General features: G+C 43.3%; 1 long non-coding RNA gene across 1 annotated transcript; it reads right to left on the reverse strand.

Annotated features, from left to right (window-relative positions):
* Window positions 1-2,993: 2,993 nt before the first annotated feature.
* LOC127060349 (uncharacterized) lies at window positions 2,994-10,144 on the reverse strand. The gene is made up of 2 exons (XR_007779288.1): window positions 7,924-10,144; window positions 2,994-4,060 (listed from the first exon to the last, which is right to left on the reverse strand). It is a non-coding gene; the product is annotated as an uncharacterized LOC127060349 (long non-coding RNA).
* Between the last annotated feature and the right edge of the window lie 1,864 nt (window positions 10,145-12,008).

Genomic DNA, 12,008 nt, shown 5'->3' on the forward strand with positions numbered 1-12,008 from the left:
ACCCAAACTCCAAATATTAAAGGAAAGAGTCTGGGGGTGGTGCCAGTAGGAAGGACAAGAACTGACAGCCAATAAGTGAATACAAGGATGAATCAGGCAAGGCCTGGATGAGGCAGAAATTTGGAAGAGCTTAGCAGAGTGAGGAGAAAGGTAAGAGAAATCTGGAGGGAAAGGTGATGAAAATTTAAGGGAGAACAGGCACAAAAGTCTGTGCATCCAGTATAAGTGAGAAAAGGGGAAATCCCACCTTCCTGATGACTGTGGACATCAAAACACAGAATGACACAGTGACAAAGGGACAAGGGGCTGGGAGTGCAAAGTGCTGGACAGAGGGAAGAGCTTCCAGTGTCTGCATTATCCAGCACTTCAAGGAGGTCTTGGAATTACAGAACTGATGGAATTTGTCATCTCAGTGCTCAACAGCTGGGAAAAAACTCCCACATTGGGAGTTGGCAATAAAGGAGTGTTATTTATGCTGAGGTTCAGGCCTTCCTATGGATCAGAAGGGAAGAGGGAATGATTCAGAAAGAATTCATAGATTATAAAGCCTAAAAAAAACCCTCTGCATGTGCCCAGTGTGAACTGGGATTTGGCATGTGCTAGAGAAAGCTGTGCATGTGTTAAGGAGGAATTCATGTGTGGTTAAAGGATGTGGATGTCATGTCTGTGGTTAAGAAAGATAATTCAGGCTTTAATTAGCAGATGCTCAATCTCCCTTCCAAGCTGCTCATTATTTAATCACACACTCTGAAAGGAAATGGTGTCTAAAACTCTGAATTTACCCACCTACCATTTTGTTACACCTCTGACATAAAATCCCCTTTCTTATCAATCAGCTTTCCCTCTGTGTCAGGGAGTTCTCTTGTCCTGGCTAAAGTAACTTGTGTAATTCCCACTGCTGCACACATTCTATGGGCAGGATCACCCAAGGAAGAGCAGCTCTGGGCAGGGCTGCCAGCTGTGGTTGCTGCCCTCATGGACAGCCTCTTGCTCCTACCTCTGTTCAGTGCTTCTACTCCAGAATTTCTTCCAAAGATCCAATCTAAATTTCTAAAGGCCATTCCCCCTCATCCTGTCACTGCCTGATCTCGTAAAAAGTTCAAGCCCTTCATCAGAAGAGCAAAGGGCTTTGTTCCAAAAATGAATGTTTGCCGTCATGATCACAAAAAGCGTTTGAAATCTATAACCCATTTTTTTCTTTGGAAGTCTGTGGAAACCCAGGGCACAGGGATATTTCTCTGTCTGCTCTGGGGTGCCCCGACCCCCAGGGGAGCACTGACTTATACCCTCATTCATGGAGAAAGTTTCTCAGACTTCAAGATAGACTGGAACCCACAAAAGTGTGAAATAGGTTATAGAGAGTAGGGCCGGTGTATCACTTGGTGAGAAATTGAGGGTTTGGGATTTTTAGGATGCCGTGGATGGAAGCAAGATGGAGGGCACAGGGTGCTGTCCTGGGTTTCTTCTTCATGCTTCTTCTTCCTTCTTCTTCATGGGTTTGGGTGGCATTTTGTAATTGGGCAGAAAAGTCTGCACTGCACCTCTGTGGGATCAGTTATTGGGTTAAAAGGGAAAATAATCCAGGTGTCAGCTCTTAATTGGATAGTTTAGTCTTAAAAGATCTTGTTCCAAGAGATTGTTGGCCATTTTGTGCCTTGCTGCTGAACTCATGGTTGTGAGACTGTTTCACTGATAAGGAATAATAAATGCCTGAGGGTGAACATGAAACTACTGTCTCAAATGCCTTCAATACAGACCCAGAGAAACTGATAGAAGCCAGCCTGAATCTCCTTTTAATTCCCCCCCACCTCACTGCTGTGCCCAGGAATGGGACAGTTTTAGTACACAGCAGCAGGAGAGCAGAAAGTTCCTTTTTCTCCCTTCCCAGCTGTACAATCTCTCTCCCACAGCCCTGAGTTATCACCTCATTTCAGAAGAACTGGTTTGCACATGTTCTCATGAGCAAAGGGTACAGATAAATTTTTGCTGCTCAGTAGGGGCACTGTTGTGCTACCAGAAGTACCCTATAAAATTCAGGAAATTCTCCCAAATAATTCAAAAATACATGACAGAAAATTATACATTAGTGTTCTTTGTGGTTTTTCCCTATTAAAACCATGTTAGTTCCTTAAAGGAGCAGAAATGTACAGAATTACAGAGATGGGTATGAACACGGGCAAGTCCTAAGCTCCAAAATTACACTAAAAAACTGTCCTGGGCTAGCACAACCTGTATGTGCTTAAAACCTGATTATGGAACTGCACATCTGGGTGTTCCAGGACATTGGAAGAGAATTCAGAACCAAGGCAGGGCAGCTGGAGTAGCCAACCAACTGATGTAAGGAATCCCCTTCTACACCCTCACAGCTGTCCTGTCAAGTGAAACAGGGGTTTACACATTTAATGTTACTTTTCTAACATCAGTTCTGGGTTTAGGCACCAGGTTCCCGGGATAAGGGTGCAGCTTTGGAGCACTGGCAGCCTTGTAGAGCTTGGTTGCTGAGTTGAGGGCCCCACATGGAGATAATAATTCAAGAGTTACAAGTAGGAGGGATCTCTGATACAGACTTGTGTTCCTTATAGGGGTCTGGGAAAGGGGCTCAGCCTGGAGAAAAGGAGGCTCAGTAGGGCCCTTGTGGCTCTGCAGAACTCCTGCCAGATGGGATAGCCTGGGGGGTTGGGCTCTGCTCCCAGGAACAGGGACAGGAGGAGAGGGAATGGCCTCAGGCTGGGCCAGAGCAGGCTCAGGGTGGACACCAGGAGGAATTTCTGCATGGAAAGAGTAGTCAGGCCTTGGCAGGGGCTGCCCAGAGAGGTTTGGAGTGCCCATCCCTGGAGGTGTCCAAGGAATACCTGGATGTGTCACTCAGAGCTCTGGGCTGGGGACGAGGTGAGAATCAGACACAGTGTGGACTTGATGTTCCTGGGGGGCTTTCCCAGCCTCAGTGTTTCTGGGATTCTGGGACCAAAAACTGCTTTTATTTCAGGACACTATTAAATTATATCTTTTATTCAGGGAAGCCCCAGACATGAAACACCTTATATGGGCAAAAAGCAAGTAAGCAAGAAGAATATCCTAAAACCAAATCTACAAATCTACAACAAACCCCAGAAATAACATTTTAAAAATCCAAATTATTCCTAGCTTTTATTTCCTATACACATATAAACATGTGCAGATCCTTTCTTCACATTCTTGCCACCAATAAATAAAACAATATGCAATGTTTTCATTTCAACATGATTCCAGCACTGCAGTTTGGAATTCCTTCCTCCTAAAGGGAGTTTAAAGAATCTCAATACACAACCAGGGAAGATTTCCTTTGCTCCTCTGTATCCATTCCCTAATCAGTACAAGGAACAGGCTGGTTTCTGGCTGTCAAGGTGTTCCTCAACACCAGGAATTCATCTTGAGTTACTTGTTGCAGTTCTGCTACAAACTCAGAGATATCACCTGCAGACAGAGGGAAGGGAAAGGGATCCAACCCACTGGAAATGAGGGCTGAGAAAGGGGATAACCTGGTCCTGCTCTTGCGTGTACAGGAGGCCAAATCACAACCAGGTATTAAATATTAAATCTTAATTATCAGACATTAAATATTAGCTATTAAGTATTAGACACTGAATATTAGATATTAATATTACCTACTAAAAGGCTGCAGAAAGTACTGAGTTTTGCCCAGTGCGTTCAACCCAGGCAAAATAGTGGGAAATGACACCCAGGGCATTTCCATTCCAGTGTCACCCAACTCCTGCAGCACTGGAACCTCTCAGAGGAGTCCCAGCCTCCTTGCTGGCAGATCTGCTCTGCTGGTGGCATCTCAATCCAGGTGCTGCAGGACTGCAGGAACATCCCCAAGAGCTGGCAGCTGCAGTTTGGCTTCACTGGGAGATGGAGCCCAGAAAAATTGATGGGTGAAAGTACATGATCCTGCTATAGAAACGCACAAACTTCCCAGCTGGACATGCTTTGTGTGGGTTTTCCCACCTTCTCAGAAGCAGATGGTGCAGGCAGCATTGGCACAGATCTCACACAGGTTGTCCTCAGCAGCCAGGCCTGTCTGGGAGGAAGGAGGGATTCAGTCAGATGCCAGGAGAGCAAAGCCACCTGGCAAAGCATCCTTTCCACTCCTGTTTTATTATTTTGAAGTCCCTTCAAGGTACCTCTGCTCTAAGTAAAATTAGCTCGTGCTAAAACTGGCTTAAGGAATTAAATCAAAGCTGAATTCATTAGGATGGGAACATCTGAAGGCAAGAGGACAAGATGACAGGGAGGATTTCTTCCTAAAGTGTCCCTTATACTGGACAATAGATAAATGCAATATAATAACATAAAAAGCAAATACTGCAGCAGCAGCAGGCCATGGCTCTTGGGACAAGGAGGAATGTCTTAAGCTGAAGGAATGTAAATTTAGATGGGATATTGGGAAGAAATTCCTCCCTGTGAGGTAGTGAGGCCCAGAGCAGCTCCCAAAATCTACTTCCAAGTGCATAAAAATCTGCACCTACAAAAAGGTGCCAAACACACTGGAGTTAAATGTGCTTCAGGCACAGGTTCCCTGAACCGCAGGGTAACTGTCCCAAGCCTGGCTTTGGGCTGCTCCCCCTGCACTCTGTCTCCTGCACACCAGCCACACTGTGGGACGGATTTGGGAGCCCCTCTGGGACCCCCCAGCCCCACTGCCAGCCAGCAATGACACTGCCAGTGCCTGCAGCCCCCACTTCCATCCGTGTCACTCATCAGGTGGTTCCTGAGGTGGCACTTGGGGACATGGTCAGGGGTGCCCTTGCCCATGCTGGGTCAGCAGCTGGACATGATGGTCTCCAAGGGCTTTTCTAACCTTCCATGGGGCATTCAGGAACTGACCCAGCCATACAGACAGGCACGAGAAGTGGCTACACATTGTGAAAAACATGTTCTCTCTCCTGCAAAAATTTAAACAGTTTCATAAGGACAATGGGAGACAAGGACCACAGAGCAAAGGTTATTACAGCCACGTGAATTGCAGCGCTCAGCCAAGAGCACACCCTTACCTTCGGGGATACCCCGAAATATCTTTTCCCCTACATCATCCTTTTGCATATTCATAGACCCTTATGCCTATGCATAAATTAGTTTACATATTCCAGGACCGATTTTACATGGCCCCTCCTTGGGTCCACCTTTTTTAAAGCATGTGTGTTTCCTGGCTGTGGTTTGGGCTCCTTATCACCTCCAGTTTAGGCCTTGGTCCACACTGCCTTCAGACAGTGAGTGCTGATAGTTGGCAGATCTGCAGCAGGTGTCATCCTGTGTTCATTAGATGTTATCCCATCCAAACAGGCATTTTAACATAAGCATAGCTATTTCAATACTATGTCTAAGCTTAATTAACAACAGAAATAAAAACTATATCTTTATAACAAAGTTATTTTAACACCCCCCTATAAAATCCATTTTAATATTTGCGAAAAGCCAACGTTATAATATGTATCTATAAGACAATAGATTATACTGCCATGAGCCAGAGCACCTCAGGGCGTCATTAAGAGAGCACATAAAGCAGGAAAAACATACCCAGTTACACCACTCTGTGGCTTGCAAGTGGGGCATGAACACCACTTCATACTGATCTTGGCAGCCCAAGGAAAGCAACTATTAAGGAGGCACTGATGATGCCATTTGTCTGACACTCCTGCCCCAGAGCCACAGCCCAGCAGGTCTCTGTGGCAGTCTGAACTATCTGTGTCGTTCAGAAGCTGCACACCCCTAAAGCAGTACCTTGGGAACACACAGTTTCCCATGTGCTTTTTATAGTCCAAGCTGTATTTCCAGCACATTCCAAGATGGATTAAATCAGAACAAGGTCACTGGGAGACAGCATAGCACTGGATCAGGCACATCAGGAGACTGGCCAGGCAACATTCACTGTGGGCCCTTGATGCCCAAAATCTAAGCAAGAACACAGTACCCCATAGGAGGCCTACAGAGCAGGTATTTGATTATTGGACACTGGGAGTGAGGGGGATGGCTCCACCACAAACTCACTCATCTGTTCTTTGCAGAGCACTAGCTTTTATACTTCTCTACTTATGTGCACATTATACTTTCTTATTCTTCATAATGTAACATATTTTCTGATCACATGATTATGTAAGCCACTGTAGCTCATGAGCGGTTTCTGCACAAGTTGGTTGTCAGCCTCCTGTGGTTGTTTTGGATGAAGACTCAGAAGTCTTCCTCAGGCTCAAACTTTTCACTTCTATTTCTACAGATGCTCTATAAGATTTTCTGTTCAGATAGCCTGTGGTTAGCTTTTCGCAGTTAGCTTGTTCTGCTAAATTTGCTGATTTCTAAAAAGTGCTTCATTCACATACCCATTGTTATAAATACATATTACGTTGTTGGCTTTTTGCAAATATTAGGATGAATGTTATAAGCAATGTTAAAATAACTTTGCTTTTATTTCTATTGACGAAAACTTAGACATAGTAGCAGTGGTAGCTGACATAGTTCTGAGTGAACTGTCTGTTTGGTCAGGATAACATCCAGGAAACATGTAATGAGAACCCTGCTATTGATATGCCAGCTATCAGCACTCACCATCTGAAGGCAGTGTGGAACACGGCCTAAACTGGAAGTGATAAGGAGACCAAAACCACAGCCAAGAAACACACAATATCTACAAAGGCAGACCCGAGGAGGGGCCACGTAAAATAGTTCAGGAATATGTAAAATAACTTATGCATATGCATAAGGTCTATGAATATGCAACAGGCTGATGTAAGGGAAAAAGGTATTTAAGGGGTATCTCCAAAGGTAAGGGTGAGCTCTTGGCTGAGTGCCAAGATGCACCCAGCTGTAATTAATCGTTGCTTTTACTGTCTTTGTCTCCTATTGTCCTTTATTAAAGTGCTTAAATTTTCACAGGAGACTGAATGTGTTTTACATACCTGTTACAAAGTAACTTCTTTCTGCATAGATACAGCATTTTGCATAGCTCAAGCCTTATCTTGTTGCCTCGGTGTGAAAAATGTGTATTTTAAGATTGGCCTTTCACAAATATTGACATGAATATTATATGTGTTATCTTAGAAAGTTATGCTGTATTAATTTTTTCAAGTAGTGTGTTAAATATAGTTTTAGGTTATAACATAATGTTAAAATAGAAACTATGTATGTGGGATATTTTTTTAAAGCGAGGAATGAGGTACTCACACCGAGATAGTAGCCACAGGACACCTAAATCTTACAGAGGAAAAGAATTTATTGCTCTCTCTTATCAGAAGAAACTTCTTCCCACCTTGCTCAGCCCTGAAGATGCCGTCAGGATTAAGAGGAAGAAGTTGACACTGACCAGACAGAATCCTGTGTTTGAATGGAATTTATGCATCATGTATGAGGTGTATGAATATGGAATGGACTATTGATTTTAAGGGTTAATCTGCTGTTAACGTGTGTCCTTTTTTGGGCTTATTTTGCCCAGAAAGAGGTACCTGAACTGTCCACAACTCTTTATTCTTATTGTCTCATATTGTCCTAAATCCTAATTGTCCAAATTTTTATTACTCTAAGATATATTGCTATTTTTAGAACCATTTTATTACTATTAAACTTTTAAACTTCTAAAAACAAGTGATTGGCATTTTTCACACTCCCGTTACAAATGGATCGCTGCGCCCAGGACAAATCCCCATTTGCCTTTGGCCTGCAGGCCACACCACCAAACAGCGGGGCTGCGGCCCCGCCACTGCCTGTCAATGCCCGTCACCGCCTGTAACCACCTGTCACCGCCCGTCACCACCTGCCACCGCCCGTAACCACCTGTCGCTGCCCGTCACCACCCACCCGTTCCAGCTGAGCCACCGCCCTCAGCTCCAGGCCGGGAAGCCGTGAGATCGGGCTCCAAGCTGAGATCGGGTCTGGGTTCAGGAGGAAACATACCTTTCTGAGGGGAGAGGCTCTTTACTGAGAGAGGTTCCCTTTTGAGGAAGGAGGTTCCTTTCTGAGGAGAGATGCTCCATTCTGAGGAGGGAGGTTCCTTTCTGATGAGAGATGCTCCCTTCTGACGAGGGAGGTTCTACTGTGATTCTTTGGCCTTCCCCAAAAGCAAGGCCTTGCCTGCTGCCATCTTGGGAAGGATGGCCTGGTTTGGATGCCCGGGCTGCCATCCTGAAAGTGGCATGGCATCATTTCCTGTACACTGTCACCATCTTGAGCATGGTGCCACGAGGTGGTTTTCTGTTTTGTTTTGTTTGGGTTTTTGGTTTTGGTTTTGGTTTTTGATTTGTTTATTTGGATGGTTTTTTTTTTCCTAATCCGCCATCTTTAGTGTTGTGACATGTGATTCCTCTCGCGGTCACCATCTTGAGAGTGGAATGACGCCAGTTCGTACAACGCCACCATCCCTAGTGGCTTGTCACGTGACTTCTTGCAGCCGCCCAATGCCACCTGGCACTCACGCCGCGGCTCCGCAGGCTCCCTGCAATCCCCGCCCGACACTGCCACCCCAGCCGGGACCCGCGCATGATGCTCCCACGCTGTTCCCCGCCGCAGGCACGGAAAGCGGCACGGTAGCGGCCCGAGGAGTCACTGCGCGTGCGCACGATTCGGAATTGCAGTACCGCTTTCGAGCTGCGGGTGAGGCCAGAGAGCCGTTTGAGGCAGTGCGCATGCGCGCCTGCCTTGTGGCAATGCCGCCTTCGGCCTGCCGGGAGCGGTCCCGAGCCGGCGAACTCGCCGCGCACGCGCAGTGCCCCGCGGCCGGCGCGGCCGGCAGCGCTCAAGGCCCTGCTGAGAGCCCGGAGTTGGTGATGGCCAAAAAACTTCTGAGCGCACAGAGCTGCTTCTCTTGCCTTCATTGAGGTCATCTTTTCTCCTTTTTCGGGCCCTTTATTGTTTAATTTATATATACAGAGGTTATATTTGTATTTTCAAATCTTACATATATCCGTATTTAGAATTCCTTATGCTTTAAGATTCTTCATATAAAACAGTAGATACGGAATTGTATCTGGAATTTTTTTTTTGTCTGCATATATATAAAGAGATAAGAAAAGTTACAATTTTTAGTATTTTTTTTTGCGCACGATTTGAGACAGACACCCACAGACGAACACACGACCCAGAGACAAACCAGCGGTGTGACCCAGAGACGTGAAAACCCTGTCTGAACCGTGAGGGCACCAGAGATGCCCAGAGCCCAGCAGGAGCCAGGGATCATCCATCCCTGCTGGGCAAAGGCCGGCAGGAAGGGTTAATTCTGTCACACGGGAGAAGTTCCTGCGGCAAGGCTGCTCTGTCACCTGGGGACACTGCCACTGCCACTGGGACAGCTCAGGAGGAGAAGGAGGAGAAAGAGAAAAAGAATGATAAAAAGAGAAAGAGGAGGGAGGGAGGAGAACAGGGAGGATGCCAGCTTGCTGAGAAGGTGCAGTGAGAAAGCACAGGTCTGAGAATGGGACAGAGAAAGGCAAAAAGGACAGGGACAAGAAAAAGAAGAGAGGAACAGCAATGGAGGGGAAGTGAAGGGAGTAGGAGAGAGATAAAGAACCGCAGAACCATTTAGGTTGGAGAAGAACTTTGAAGTGATCCAAGTCTGAGCATTAAGCCAGCACTGCCAAGTCCACCACCAAACCACCTCACATGAAGGCAGCACCACCTGCCACACCTGGGGAATTGTGCCTGGAAGCACAGGAGGGAGCAGGACAGGCAGAAAGAGCAAGTGGGAGCAGGCCAGAGAAAGGAAAATGAGGACAGAGTGCCAGAATGGAGATGCAGAAAATAAAATCAATGGGCAACACAACACAGAGGGATTAAAAAATAATAGGGGCAGGGAACAGGACAGAAAGATACAGTAAGATAAAATGGAACAGAGAGCAGGACAGAGCAACAGGGAATAAAAAAGAGATCATGAAAGGGGCATGGAGGACAGGTAAAAGGACAGAGCAGAAAAGAAGGACAGACAGATAAAAGGACAGAGCAACAGGGAAAGGGTGTCAGGGAGGAGGACCCTGAGCCAGAATGAGAGCATCAGGGGCAGTGAGGAGGACAGAGTGGTAAACACACACTATTTTTATTTCCTTCATATAGATTATCTCTTACATTTTCAAGCCTTTTATTATTTAATTTATATATAGAAAAGTTATGTTTATATTTCCAAACCCCATCTAATTTTGTAAGTAATTTCTTATATTCTAAAATATTGTATATAATAGGCATATTTTTATTTTGAAATAATTAGTATATAAATTAGTATATAAATTAATAGTGTTTTTCTCTATATACAAAAATGAGAAACTTTACATTTTTAATGCATAAATTAATATGAGCAGAAATTTCATATTTATTTAGGGCCTGATGATATCCCACAGCTACACAAGCATAGTGTGACAGTAGTATCTCATAGTAGGTATTTAATACTAGTAAGTATTTTATACTAGGTAATTGTAGTATTAATATTAAATTAGTGCTAGTAATTAGCGTTAATTACTATTTCTTAATTAATTATTATTATTTAATATTTATTTAATATTAAATAATGAATAGATATTAAATTAAATATTAAATTATTTAACTGTATTGAATTTAAATTAATTAAATTTAGTGTTAGTATTTAATACCTAGTATTTAATACTAGGTATTAACACAAGTAGTATTTATTACTATATTTAATACTGCAATTCTCTAAATGGCAACATACACCAAACCAAGTGTGTCTCACAATCTGCTATTCAAAGACCAATAAGAAGCCTATAACATGCAGCTTGTGATTTATCTGTGGTTAGCATATTCCTGGTTAAATTGCAGCTCATAACTCTTAAACCTCTGATAAATCACAACCTTAAATATATTATTCCTCAGGCTGAAATAATTGTGGCAGCATAATAGCATTCTCATTAAAAATTATGTCCTTGCATATAGATAGCACAGAACATTTTCATATACCAAAATGTATTGAAAATCTATTTAGTTTGGTTTGGGGTATCCTGTGAATACAGCAAGTTATCATACTGTACTGGTACTAAAGTACAATTTTTATGTCCAGTTTCTAGAGAATATTTATGGGATAAGAACAAATACTTGCAAAGGTCTGGTTTCAGTTCTGACTTCTTCCAAACAGTTGTCTCTTCTCATCTGCCTGTATTTCATTATTTTGAAGTAGTCGTGTAAAAGTACATTTTTATTTGTACCAGCAATTGACTTGCTTCAAAAAAATGTAAAAAAAACTTTGCTTATAATTCCTCAGAAAAAGGATTTTGTGAAGAACAGCTGTATTACTTTCATATGACTCTGAGACATGAGGTTAGGAATTAGAGGGGTATTGATTAGAAATATATTTAGATGAAATATTGTTTAATCAACTGCTCTGTGTGATAATGTGTGTTTCAAGTGATTACAGAAGAATTTGTCTGTATTTATTTTAAGGCTGAGAGTTTCACACATATCTTGCATATCTTTGGTATGTGCATTTCCACAGAGTGGTTTTTTGATAGTTTTGAAATGGGTCTGTAATTCAGCACCAAAGAAAATTCAAGTGACCACCTGCAAAGTTTTCAGCACACACATCACTATTTTCATGTCTCATTGTTATAAATCACAAAACATCCTACAACTTCAAAAAGCAACAGATATCACATATTAGTTCATTGTCTCTAAAAATGGAGCACTTATAAACTCTGAGGATCAATGGGTCAATGCCATGATTTGCACAGTATAAGTGCTGTTTATGTTCCTTTTTTTTTTTTTTTTTTTTTCTGTGTGTGTGTGTGGTGAGAGATTAGGAAAAATGGCTTTCTTACAGAAGAAAAAAAAAAACAAAGAAAGAAAACAAAACCAGCCCTAGGCCATAAGTAAATGCACCACAATGCACAAACTGTACTGTGACAAGGCAACACAAACCATGCTTCCATTTCAGGGTAGAAAATGTCACATAGTTGCATGTGGACAGCACAATGGTGCCCAAGCTGGTTTCTTGTCAAATACGGAAGCAAAAATTTTCACTGCAATATTTCCTATGCATCACATGC

Source organism: Serinus canaria, chromosome 21 (genome assembly GCF_022539315.1).
Source record: "Serinus canaria isolate serCan28SL12 chromosome 21, serCan2020, whole genome shotgun sequence".
NCBI lineage: Eukaryota > Metazoa > Chordata > Aves > Passeriformes > Fringillidae > Serinus > Serinus canaria.